Source organism: Pongo abelii, chromosome 6 (assembly GCF_028885655.2).
Source record: "Pongo abelii isolate AG06213 chromosome 6, NHGRI_mPonAbe1-v2.0_pri, whole genome shotgun sequence".
Classification (NCBI taxonomy): domain Eukaryota; kingdom Metazoa; phylum Chordata; class Mammalia; order Primates; family Hominidae; genus Pongo; species Pongo abelii.
Genome location: NC_071991.2, coordinates 47506998 through 47519556, shown reverse-complemented (window position 1 = coordinate 47519556; position 12559 = coordinate 47506998). Strand labels below are relative to the sequence as shown.

Below are 12559 nucleotides of genomic sequence, written 5' to 3'. Positions count from 1 at the left end.
AGGAGAGAATTACAAGTAGACAAGCAAGTAAGAATACTTCTGCAGAGAGTAATGCAATGACAAAATGTTGGTTTCTTCTTCTGTAATGTTCATTATATCTAGAGTGGATTTTGGCACAGTGGAATGACACTAAGGCAGTAACAGTTGCCTCCTAGGATTAGGGCATTGCATGGCCGTGTGCCTCCCCAACACCCAGAGGCTCCTCAACAAGTGACCTTGGGTCTTCAGCAAAATTGAGGACAGCGAGAGTTACATGCCAGGCATCCCTAAATAGAATATCCCCAGGGCCCTTACTCAAAGACGAAGGAACCATTTTAAAGGACTGTTAAAAGGACGCAGTGCTCACATACATGGAAAATAGTGCTTCTGTCTGCAGACATTTACTGAGTACTTCTTATGGGCTCAGCCTGGGAACACCTGCCGTGAGCCCTCCAGGCTACTGAGGGAGAAGGACGTGAAACAGAGTGTGAAACAGCACGATCAGTGCCAGCACAGGGAAGCACTTCATGTGTCCAAGGAGCAAATGCCAGAAGTCACGGAAGGTTCTCAGAGGAGGTGACCATCCACACATATCATGTGGTCCAGACACTTCACTCACAAAGGAAGCCAGGGGCCTCTCTCTCCCGGCCCACCAAACTGCCAGACACCTCTGGCATGACTTCTCTTTTGCTTGGTGTTTCCCCTTAATATTCACTTCAACCTGATTTCACCTGATTAGGAATTCTGGGGTCTTATGCTCACTTGCAAGGGAAGAAACATGAGCCCACCTTATCCCTCACTGCTGGCTTCTGAGCAATACTTGAAGACGGGCACCAGGGAGCAGGGTGCCTCAAGGAAAGCCCCCCAAAAACGAATTCTCCTGGTGTCTCTGAGTCTTTATGTCTCTGAAAACAATTCCCTATTTTGGCAGTCATGAACTAGTCTCTCCCCTGTACATGCCGCATCTCCTGCTGCAGGGGGCAAAATAAGTAAAATCTACAGAGGGGCTTCTCATCTCCCCTCGTCATCAGGCCAGGCTAACCCACCCACTCAGAACCCCTGCCTGCCCCCGAACCTCATCTGGGACTTATGGAACAAGATTTTTATTAGACGGTGACAAAGATGAAAAGTAAAATATCAGAGACACACAGAGAGTGAGCCACAGATCTGAGAAAACAGCTGCATATGAAAGGATTAGAAAATAAATGAAAAAAGTAACTCAAAGGATTTAGAATCCATTTCGGGTGCACTGGAAGAAAATCCCCCTAGTACTGGGAGAACAGATCCAGGTTCAAACCTGGGCGATAAGGAGGTTCCATCCTCTTCTGGCTGCCTGATTAGGTGGTACCTTGAGGTTTATAATTTTTTTTACTCACTACTTTCTAGGATGATGCTTCTTGAAAGAAGAGAAAAGTGAAGTCTGGGACCACGTGCACTGGGATCACCTGAGAGGGTGCTAAAAATGCCGTTTCCTGGGTCCCCAGTGATTCTTAAGCATTCTGAAGTCTGAGAACCACAGAACTAGGTACTTCGTCATTCCTAAGTGGTTGCATTACCCATGCTAAATCACTCCTTTAAATTGCTGTTTAAAATTTAAAGAAGACACTAGTGGCTAAATTGATTCTTTTAGAAATGGTTAGATTCTAACAGGAGTGATTGTACAGTCACATTGTGACCAATTTTAAATGATGTAAAATTTACATGTTGAAGCCAGAAGGATCTTTTTAAAGCATAAATCGGATCACATCACTCCCTTGGGTAAAACTCTTCAGTCACTTCTCTTTGCCCTTTTGATAAAAGCTCAGTCCCATGATCCCAATCAGGCCTCCTCTCCAGTCTAATCCAAGACTGGAGTGCTCCCTGCCTCAGGCACTCTGCTCCCCAGTTCCTGCAACATCCAAGGTCAGCCTTTTACACAGCCTTCACGTGCTAGTTGTCTGTACCCAGTAAAATTCTTTCACCCTCCTCCCTGACCTCCCTGACTACATTAATCTCCCTGTTGTAGGTGCCCCCAGCATCAGTAACTTCCCCCTTCAACAGCCCTTAGCAGAGTTTAAACATCACACTTATTTGTGTGATCCTTTGATCAATGCATACTTCCTCCTCTAGTGTATAAGCAGCCCAGCCCATGAAATCAACAACAGGCCTATTTTTCTCTCAGAAGGAGGCTCACCATTGTTTACGGATCACCTAGTACGCCACATGGTACACAGCAGATGCTCAATAAATATTTGTGAATTAACAAATGAATATTTCCGTTTGGTCCAAGTTCCAAGGTGTTTACAACTAATTGATCATAACCATTTACAGATTTCTTTGTTCCTTCTCCACTCCCACTGCTTCACTTGACTAGCCTTGAAAAAGAAAAAGAAGAAAAATAAAGAGTATTTCCAAATTAAATGCTGGAACAAATTCAGGCACACAGTAGCAATTAAGAATTTAAAATACTCTGATCCCTTTCCTGAGAGTTAAAGGCAGCAGTCTCTCCCCAGCCAAGGACTAAAGTCCTAGGGTGGTTTCCGCCCCCTGCATGTGATCCAATACTCTTCAAAGCACTTATCACTTCCAATGGATGGACCAAACTATTCCAAATACAACTTCTGGATTTCGAAAGGGTGAAACTCAACATTAAAACTACTGTTATGCCATTTCTCTGTGCCTTGCTTTGATCTAGTCATAAAAAATTGTCTTAAAGATATATGTTGAGATAAAAACAAATCTGAGAATTTTCACAACTTCTTGTATTTTCAGACACCCTCATCTGCCTGTCTTATCATTCCCAGGTCCAGACGCCGAGTCTCAGACTGTTTCATTACACACTTGCACATGCTAGAATTGTTAGCAACACATTTGAAAAGATTCAACATGGCCCTAAACCAGTTGACAATAATTATATGACAACGCTTATGACTGTGGAAGGATGTCTCACTGGGTATATAAAGGAATCTCTATTACGCGCTCTTCTCTCTACCATCCTCAGCCACAGCTGGGGTAATGGCTTGCTGCCCCTACGGCTCTCTTTCACACACTCCCGAGGCAGCAAATCATTCGCCATCCTTCACTAAGCAGCTCAACTCAACACAATGATCCAGTGTAGCAGGTTCAACTGAGGCAAAAGTGATGAAAACTTGGCAGCAGGTTATGTACCACATGGTATGCTGCAGAAAAGAGGGTATGGTTTTGAGTCTATGTGAAGTTGGGCAGCCAGCTTCCCTGACACCTGAATTCCCTCATCTGTAAAATGGGTACATGTTTGAAATCACTTTTAAGCTGCTAGATATTTTAGTATGAACATAACTCTCCAGTGAGTTACTGTAGATCTGTATTTCATTACCTAAGTCTTCTTATGGGTCTTTAAACATATATCTACCATTGGATTCTATTTCAAGTTACACACCAACCCTGATATATAGAAAAGAGGCGTTGCTACACAGCTGACACTGTAGCTGCTGAATAACCCATGTTTACCACTCTCCTAGGTAAAATAAAGTAACCAGAAATTTTTCACACTGAAGACTGTATATTTGTCAGGTCCAATGAAGATCTGCACACAGACATTAGACGAGTGATTTTCATGACTATAGGAATGGAAGTCAAGGTGGAGACCAAAAGTTATCACTTTCAAAGCACTAATTTGGAGAAGCAGTTTCTGTTTGGCACATGGCTCTCTGACACCCATACTTCTATCCAGGGCGTTTTACTGTCTAGATTAAGGTTTCTCTCTTTTCAACCCACTCCTTAAAAGCTGTTACTAAGTGACTATTTAATGGGTACATGAGCTACTGCTTAATGAGCTGGTGTGCCTGTAAGCTAGTTGCTGCCTTCCTAAAGAAGCAATAAGTAGAAAAAGCACCCAAACAAACAGGCCATATCCAGAGAGAGCGATTGGAAATGGAAGCAGGTGGCTTCCACTTAGGTGCCCATAAAATGCATTGTCCAACCCATGGCACTTTGAAAGTGAAAGCTGGTGTAATTGAATGTGCTGGGACAATGGGGCCACACTGGGTCTGTACACTTGGGACTACAGACATTCTTCTTTTATTTTTCTATTTTTATTCCCAGGATAATTTCTAATCTGGTTGACAGCTTGATCATCTGGCTCAGATTAAAGAAGAAAATTTAACAATTTACAACCACCCACCTGCCAATGAACGTTTCAACAGTCCCCTACTTGGTGGAAGGTTCCAAATGATTCAAAAAGGGACATTTCCAAAGCATGAATGGACCCACTGAACCTCCTTTATATGCAACATAATCATATGAAACCCAGTTCAACTGAATGAAATTCCTGACAATTGCTCCTTCACTGTTACTCCAATGACATGGGGTTTCTCCCAGGGCCCCTGTGCACACTTGGACAAATGCAAACAGCCCCAAAAGCTGGAATCAAGAAAAGGGAAAGAGCTCCAATGGAGCCATCTCCAATCTCTCCCCACAAAGTAAAAAAAAATTAATAATACAATAAAACAGTAAAATCTCACGTTAGTTCAAATGGAACTGGGGACATATATTAGAAGAGCTTTCATTTGAGGACCCTAAATTGCTAACTTGAGTCATTACATCAGTTATTTTAATTCACAGTCAATCATAACTCATCCCAGTCTGTATTTTAACAGCTGGTACTTCTCCTGTACTGGTTTAAGTTTCATTTTTAATTAACGAATAGTAATCATTCATATTTATGAGGTACGATTGGATGTATTGATACATGTATACCTAAGGAATGATCAAATCAGGCTAATGAATGTATCTATCACTTCAAATATTTAGCATTCCTTTGTGGCGGGAACATTTAAAATCCCCTCTTTTAGCTGTTTTGAAATATACAATATATAATTATTAACTATTGCCACCATGCTGTGTAATAAAATCACCAGAACTTATTCCTCCTGTCTGACTGAAACTTTCTATCTGGGTTTGACCAACATCTCCTCTTTCCCTGCCAACCCCACCTTTCCTCTTGTTTTCTTGAAGAAAAGACATATGAAGCAAAATAATTCTAGTCAAGACTTTAGGAGCAGTTACCTAGGTCACTTAAAGAAAATTAAAACAAAATGCATGTCTTTTTATGATTTTAGCAAGATAGTTTAATAAAGAACCTGAATAGAAACTACTGAATCGGGCCAGGCGCAGTGGCTCATACCTGTAATCCCAGCACTTTGGGAGGCCGAGGCAGGAGGATCACGAGATCAGGAGATCGAGACCATCCTGGCTAACACGGTGAAACCCCGTCTCTACTAAAAATACAAAAAAAAAAAAAAAAAAAATTAGCCGGGCGTGGGGGCGGGCGCCTGTAGTCCCAGCTACTTTGGAGGCTGGGGCAGGAGAATGGCGTGAACCCGGAAGGCAGAGCTTGCAGTGAGCCAAGATCATGCCACTGCACTCCAGCCTGGGCGACAGAACGAGACTCTGTCTCAAAAAAAAAGAAACTACTGAATCAGTGATAATAACCTCAATAATAATAGCAAATCCAACCCAATGCTTTTAGGGTACTCTACTTTACAATCATGATTGCATTTAATCATCTCAGCTACTCAAAGAGGTAGGGACTTATATTACCTACACTTGAAAGATGTGAAAACTGAGGCTAAGGAAGGTCACTAACTTACCTGAAGTCACCCATCTGCTGTACTCAACAGGAGATCTGAACCCTCCATTAACAAGTATGTGCTTATGTCGCTTTAAACCTCAAAGACTCCTTCTCCTTTTTCCCAAATCCAATCACTTAGCAAATCATTTAATTTTGTCATCAATATCTACAGGCAAACACGGTGAGTGCTGGCCTCCCCTCCTTTACCTCTGCTTAGACTCTGGCTGGCACCCGCTGGGGGGCTCAGGCTGGAAGGTGGGGGCTGGGCAACCTGTCTCCAAGTTGCATTGGCACAGTAAGCACACTGCTTTGTTTATTTATTCATCTGATCAAGACCATGTATTTATTTGAGCAGGCCTAGCAGGAGCTCCCGTCTTTCCTCTGCCCCTCCCTCCAGCTGTCCATCTAATCTATCCTCCAGGTTGCTCTCACTGGAATCCTACTGCATCTTTTCCTTGCCTAAAAGCCTTTGGCTTTCCTTTCTACTCAATCCAAATGCCCAGCTCCTGGGATTGCTGACATAAAGCCCCTTCCAGACTGTCCTCCACAACCCTGATTGCTATATTCCCTGGACGTATGGTATTCTTCCTTTTAATACTCAGCTTTCCAGATCTTTCTCAAAAGTCACTTCATTTGTGAACACCTACCTCTGTGATTTGCAATCACGGTAAACATACCTTTAGCATACTGTTATGACTGTCTCTAAACAGATCTGCCTCTGTTACAGCCCTCCCCACCCCTTCTCCACATATGGAGTGCCCAGGCTACAGCATACAAATTGCAAGCAAAACGGCTGTTGACTGACTTGAATGACTGAATGAAGCATTATGATCAGGGCTATAAGCCCGGCAATAGTTTAGCTTGAAAATATTTATATACATTTTAAGGATAAGCCCAACATCTGTTTTTAAAATATACTACAATTAATAAATAAAGCTTTACTGTGCTTCTCTCATATAAACCCAAGCAAACGTTTCTCAAAAACCTTCAGTTGGAGAATGGACAGTAATTGAGAAAGTAGTTGTAATGAGTCAAAGTCGCTTCCTGGCAGTGGAGTAAGCCTAGAGATGATGGAAACATATTCATTCCTTGACAAAATGTTTAATTTCATGTGATTTGTGCTGACTTACTATAAAAGTGACAGCACTGGAGAAAACAGGATTTAGCAGCTGATATAATTGTTTCTTTGCTTCTAAAGGCCTTTCACTATTAGAGCTGCATGGGTGTGTGTGTGTGTGTCTTTCTCTCTCACACACACATGTGTACAAAGCACTTATTATTTAATATATCAAAGAATCGGTCCCATTGCCCCAAACCAAAATTTCTGAGTAGTGGTCACTTCCCAGAGTGGCCCACAATTGGAATAACTGAGGCACAAGTCCACTATAAAACAATCTAGGGGCCAGGCACAGTGGCTCATGTCTGTAATCACAACACTTTGGGAGGCCAAGGCAGGCGGATCACAAGGTCAGGAGTTCGAGACCAGCCTGGCCAATATGGTGAAACCTCGTCTTCACTACAAATACAAAAATTAGCCGGGTGTGGTGGCGGGCACCTGTAGTCCCAGTTACTGGGGAGGCTGATACAGAAGAATCACTTGAACCCAGGAGGTGAAGGTTACAGTGAGCCACGATCGTGCCACTGCACTCCAGCCTGGGCAACAGAGTAAGACTCTAGCTCAAAAAAAAAAAAGAAAAGAAAAAGAAAGAAAAAAAAAAAGAGGCTGGGTGTGGTGGCTCACACCTGTAATCCCAGCACTTTGGGAGGCTGAGGCGGGTGGATCACGAGGTCAGGAGTTTGAGACCAGCCTGACCAACATGGTGAAACCCCGTCTCTAATAAAAATACAAAAATTAGCCAGGCATGGTGGTGGGCACCTGTAATCTCAGTTACTCAGGAGGCTGAGGTAGAAGAATCGCTTGAACTCGGCTGGCAGAGGTTGCAGTGAGCCAAGATTGCGCCACTGCACTCCAGCCTGGGTGAGAGAGTGAGACTCCATCTCAAAAAAAAAAAAAAAAAAAAAAAAAAAATCTAGGAAACTGTGGGGTGGGGAGAGTTGGAGGGGTGGACGGGAGTCAAGCAAAAACCAGCCTTACTGAGTGTTATTGGAATTCACTCCTCACTTGACCAAAAATGAGCAATCTGACCAAACTCCTCCACTAGCTCTACCTCCCAAGCCACATGCTTTCTGAGGGCCAAGGGTAAAGCCAGCTGTGGTTATGCATTTGGGCTAAAGAGGCCAAAAACAGAAAAAAAAAATTTATTTTGAAATGGATTACTCTTCAAAATTAAGGGTAATTGTGTGTAGCAGCCTGGAAAATACAGCTCATCCAGCTCTGCCACTGAACCCCACAGCACAAAACTCTGGCGTTCTAGATGCAATTCTGAACTGAAAAAAAAAAGGCACAAAGGGCGGAAGGAAGGGTGGAGGGTTGCTATAGGGCTGGTGAATTGTTAAGAACGCAGCTGCCTAGGGGAGTCATAGCTAGTCTATAACCCAGCAATATTTCTACGGCACTTAAGCCACTCGATGGTGTTCTGGACTACGACAGCAGCCAAGCAGAGAAGGTAAATAAAAGGCTGACAGATAATTACATAAGAAAATTAACATGGCAAGATTAGGACAGAAATCTAATAGACAAAGTGGGAAAGGACTTCCCATAAAGCAGTACCTTGAAGGCTTCTCCCTGACCTGCTACAATGTCCTGGTCACACTAATGGAATATCAATAACCATTACTATCCAACTAGACAAGGTGGATTTGACAAGCAAAGGAGGAGGCACTGAACTCACTTAACTCATTCCCACACAGACGTTTCCTTTGTCTTGTGACAAAGGCCTCTGAACAAGCCAAGCTGAGCTTCGCTACCCACCTTCCTCATTTCATTTCTCTTATTGCCATTATGTAAAGGTTACAGTTAAGGCAGTAACCAGTGGTCAGAATTCAAAACGTTGTTAAGAAACTGAGACAAAAACTCACTAGTTACAGTGTTTTTCAGCCACAGGTAGTAGGAAGAAACATACATGGAAAGGAAACTTGAAAAACATTTGGATTAGAGAAACAACTGCAGTATAGGAGAGAAGAGAGCTAGAAAGGAAACCTGGAGAGCTGGAGTAAAGAAATGAACATAAAGGGTGAGCCTCTCATTTATTAATACACCACCTTAGACTCTAAGGAATAACCAGTAAGTAGAAAACTAGGGCACTTATAACTGCTGTTGAAAGTCTAGACTATCTGATAACACACAACTGGTCTCACTAACACAGGAAGACAAAGCAGCAGTTCTCAGCTTGGGGACAGCAAAGTTGATAGGACAATCTGGAGACATCTGGGGTTGTCACAAACGAGTAATGTACTGGCATTAGTGAACAGAGGCCAGGGAAGGCAGTAAACATTCGACAGTACACAGGACAGCCCTTACAACAAAGGATTATCCAGCCCGAAATGTCAATAGCACTGAGGCTGACACTGCCTGAAATAATGGGTCAGTAAAATGGCCAACAGCCTACAAGTAGAAAAAGAACCATACAAGTAGCCTCAGCATCACCCAAAGGAGAAACCATCCTGGTCAAAGGACTCCAGTCTCTGGTTTTCTTAGTTGGTATGAATCCATCAACAAGAGAATTAGCAAAAGTTATGATGAGCTGGAAAACACTGTCAAGTATATTCCCCTTCCAACTGGTTCCTTCCCAGGTGGTTCCATGCTTTTGCCTTCACCATGACTCATCCACAGAGGAAAAATGTTGGCTAAAGAATAGACGCCCATTCTTCTTGGCAAATACTGTTTTCATTTTTTATTAATAAATTGCATTCTGGCTCATATGCTTCAATATCATGAGGTTGGTTGATGGACATACTGTCCCTGAGAGAAGAATCCATTGACCCTCAAAACTAAGGTCAACTTTAGAATGAGATACCCAAAGAGAGGGATTGACTCTGAAGAACTAGGACTCAGTAGCAGCAGAGATATCCCTGGATACCATGGCAACCCAGGGCACATCCGTCTGCAGGACATACAGGAGTGAAGAGCCTCTCTGGACACCACTGCAGCATAGCTCCACATGGGATCCTGGCCTCAGAGGCTGCCAAGTCCAGGGAAGCAACAAAAGAAGGAACTAACCAGTGCAGACATCATGGTGCAGGAGAAAGAAACAACACAGTAAAACGAGTCAGAAAAGTTAGGTTTAAGGCTCAGATGCACTCTCTAACTATGCTTGTGACATTTCATTCCTCCAAGCCACATCTGTAAAATGGGATAACAATACTATTCTGATTGCTCTCCATCATTTCCAAAACAGCATCCCCAGAGGAAGGGTGTGTCAGGCCACAGAGAAAAATGTCGCATTGGTCCTATGACTCCAACTCCACTGAGAGAATGCTTTATAGGGCTTACCTGATTTTCATTCCCTCAAATCACCGTTCCCTATCCAGAGTACAACCCACTGAACACATCGCAGTCCTTAGTCCAGCAAATTGTGCCTTTCCAGTGTTTTCTACTGAGGAAAGTTTTGTTTCCTACCTTAACTGTTAGAACTAAAACAGTCAAAACTGTAGCCTCAATTCCTAAAATTGAAGTTCCAATAATAATTCTGTTCAGATTCTGGAAATCAGTGTTTGTGGGGGCCCGGAACACTGAGAATCGTCTCCTTCTATTTATACATGTGACTAATTTCTCGACTCAGCACTATGCCAGTTTGTTACCGTAGTTAATTCTGTTTGATGAGCTAGCATTCCTTCTCCCACACGTATTCCTATCTGATACTTAACTGTTCACTCCACCTTAGGCCAGTGACCAAATTCTGCTCGTACTGTACCTGCACTTATATTGTAACAGGTTAGAAAATATAGCACTAAGACACAAGTAGTTAATGTAATCAGGAATCATGATATGGCTTTGCAGGCTTTAGTTCTGGCTAATATAGATAAGTTCCAATTGTTAACACTCAGACTACCCAAATTATCCAGGGAAATAAGCATTGCAACCAGTGTGTGCATTGTGCATGCAGGCTGGCTTTGCTGAACCTAAAAATGCTGTGCTGGCATACTGGAAGGCTTTCATGGCCACACACATGGTCCTGGGAGCCACACCCTGTGGAATGACTGGCCTTCATGATCCTTTTATTATGGACAGTGCAGAAGTCCTCAGACTCTTTTTTTAAAGAGATGGGGTCTTTTTCTGTCACCCAACCTGGAGCACCATGGTGGGATCACAGCTCACTGCAGCCTCAGACTCCTGGACTCAAGCCATTCTCTTGCCTCAGCCTACCAAGTAGCTGGGACTACAGGTGCATGCCATCATACTCAGCTAATTTTTTAACTTTTTGAGAGATGTGGTCTCGCTATGTTGCCCAGGCTGAGTTGTCAGCCTTTGACTTTCTTCTTTGGATAGCCAATCCAAGCCCAGGTCAGCTAAAATGCTTCATCTAGTCATGCATCCCAGCAGTGTGGCTGCCCCCAGAAGAGATTACAACTGTCTTTGTAATTAGAATCATTCATGTGGGGAACACTAGATGTAAAATATGAAAGGAGAAGTTGAACAGAGTAAATTTCCAAAGACCTCAAAAGTTCTAAACTAAAACTTGGTGAGAAAAGGGGATAGTCTGTCTATTTTATTCTAAGTAAGGTTAAAGAGTTATTGCAAAGGAGCTACTGCCTCTCTGCATCACTAAAGTGAAAAGCATGTCACTTGAGTTTCTAGTTCCTCCAAGATGGCAGCATCAGGGCCTAGCACACTGACAAGTTCTACAAATAGTAGCATTTTTTTTTTTTTTGAGATGGAGTCTTGCTCTGTCGCCCAGGCTGGAGTGCAATGGCGCGATCTCGGCTCACTGCAAGTTCCGCCTCCCGGGTTCACGCAATTCTCCTACCTCAGCCTCCGGAGCAGCTGGGACTACAGGCGCCCGCTACCACGCCCGGCTAATTTTTTTGTATTTTTAATAGAGACGGGGTTTCACCGCGTTAGCCAGGATAGTCTGGATCTCCTGACCTCGCAATCCGCCCGCCTCGGACTCCCAAAGTGCTGGGATTAGAGGCGTGAGCCACCACAACCGGCCAATAGTAGCATTTTGAAAAGTTAAGTCAATAGCCGAGAGAACTGCATCTGGTTCAACATTTGAAAATAGCATCTCCTGCAGGGGGTTAAACCAACAGTATTTTGTTAAAAGGAGATAGCTAAGTATTTCTTATAGCCCTCTAGAACATCGTCATCAAAATCCCTGGCAAATTTGTTATAAATGTAGTTTTCCCCAGAATTATTGAAACAGGCTTTTTAAAATCCTTACCTACATTGAGCAATACTTTGACATTAGGACTAGGTGTCTGTTTTATGAAATGCTGTTTTCCACACCACTCTTCTCTTTCACGTTTTAAACTGCTGGTCTTGGCCTACTAAAGTGATATCATGATCCGCTCATGGGTTACAATCCTAAGCTTAAAAAGCACTTCTCCGGTTGACTAGAAGGAACCAGAACTAGAGTTGCACAATTAGTAGCAAACACTCCAGGCTTTGTGATGCAGAGAGGGTTTATTAATCCACCACGTTTTCCAAATTCAACAGAATGTCTTATAAACCAAACTATCTACTTGGATGGTTTCAGGCACCAAAAAGTGGTTACAAGCTTGAGTTACAAACCTTAATGGTATCCACTGTCTTAGATCTGGAAGGGAAATGTTACCTCCATAGGAATGATCACCTTTAACCCTTGAGCATTAGGCAACATGATGAAGTAAGCAAAGTGTGTGATCAGGTGAGCTCCTTGCCTCACCCCCAGCCACATCCTCCGGCAAAGGCTTCAAAGCCCTTTCCCCACGCTCCCCACCCACTCACACCAAACACCCAAAGGGGTTAAATTACTCTGAAACACTCAAGTGTTACCTTCTTTTCAATACAGTAATTTAGTAAATGTTCAAGACTTAGCTGCACCTGCAGAACACCTTCATGTTTTCTCACTTTTATTTTTCTTCTCCTAGGCATTTCTCATCTCCCCCACA

General features: G+C 43.1%; 1 protein-coding gene across 6 annotated transcripts in view; it reads right to left on the bottom strand.

The window, feature by feature from the left end:
* ELMO1 (engulfment and cell motility 1) overlaps positions 1 to 12559 on the bottom strand; it is a 593731-nt gene that overhangs the window by 577650 nt on the left and 3522 nt on the right. For 2 of the 6 annotated variants that reach the window (XM_063725501.1, XM_063725500.1), the window contains exon 2: positions 5123 to 5216. The gene's annotated coding sequence lies outside the window, so the exon portion shown is untranslated. 6 annotated transcript variants of the gene reach the window in all.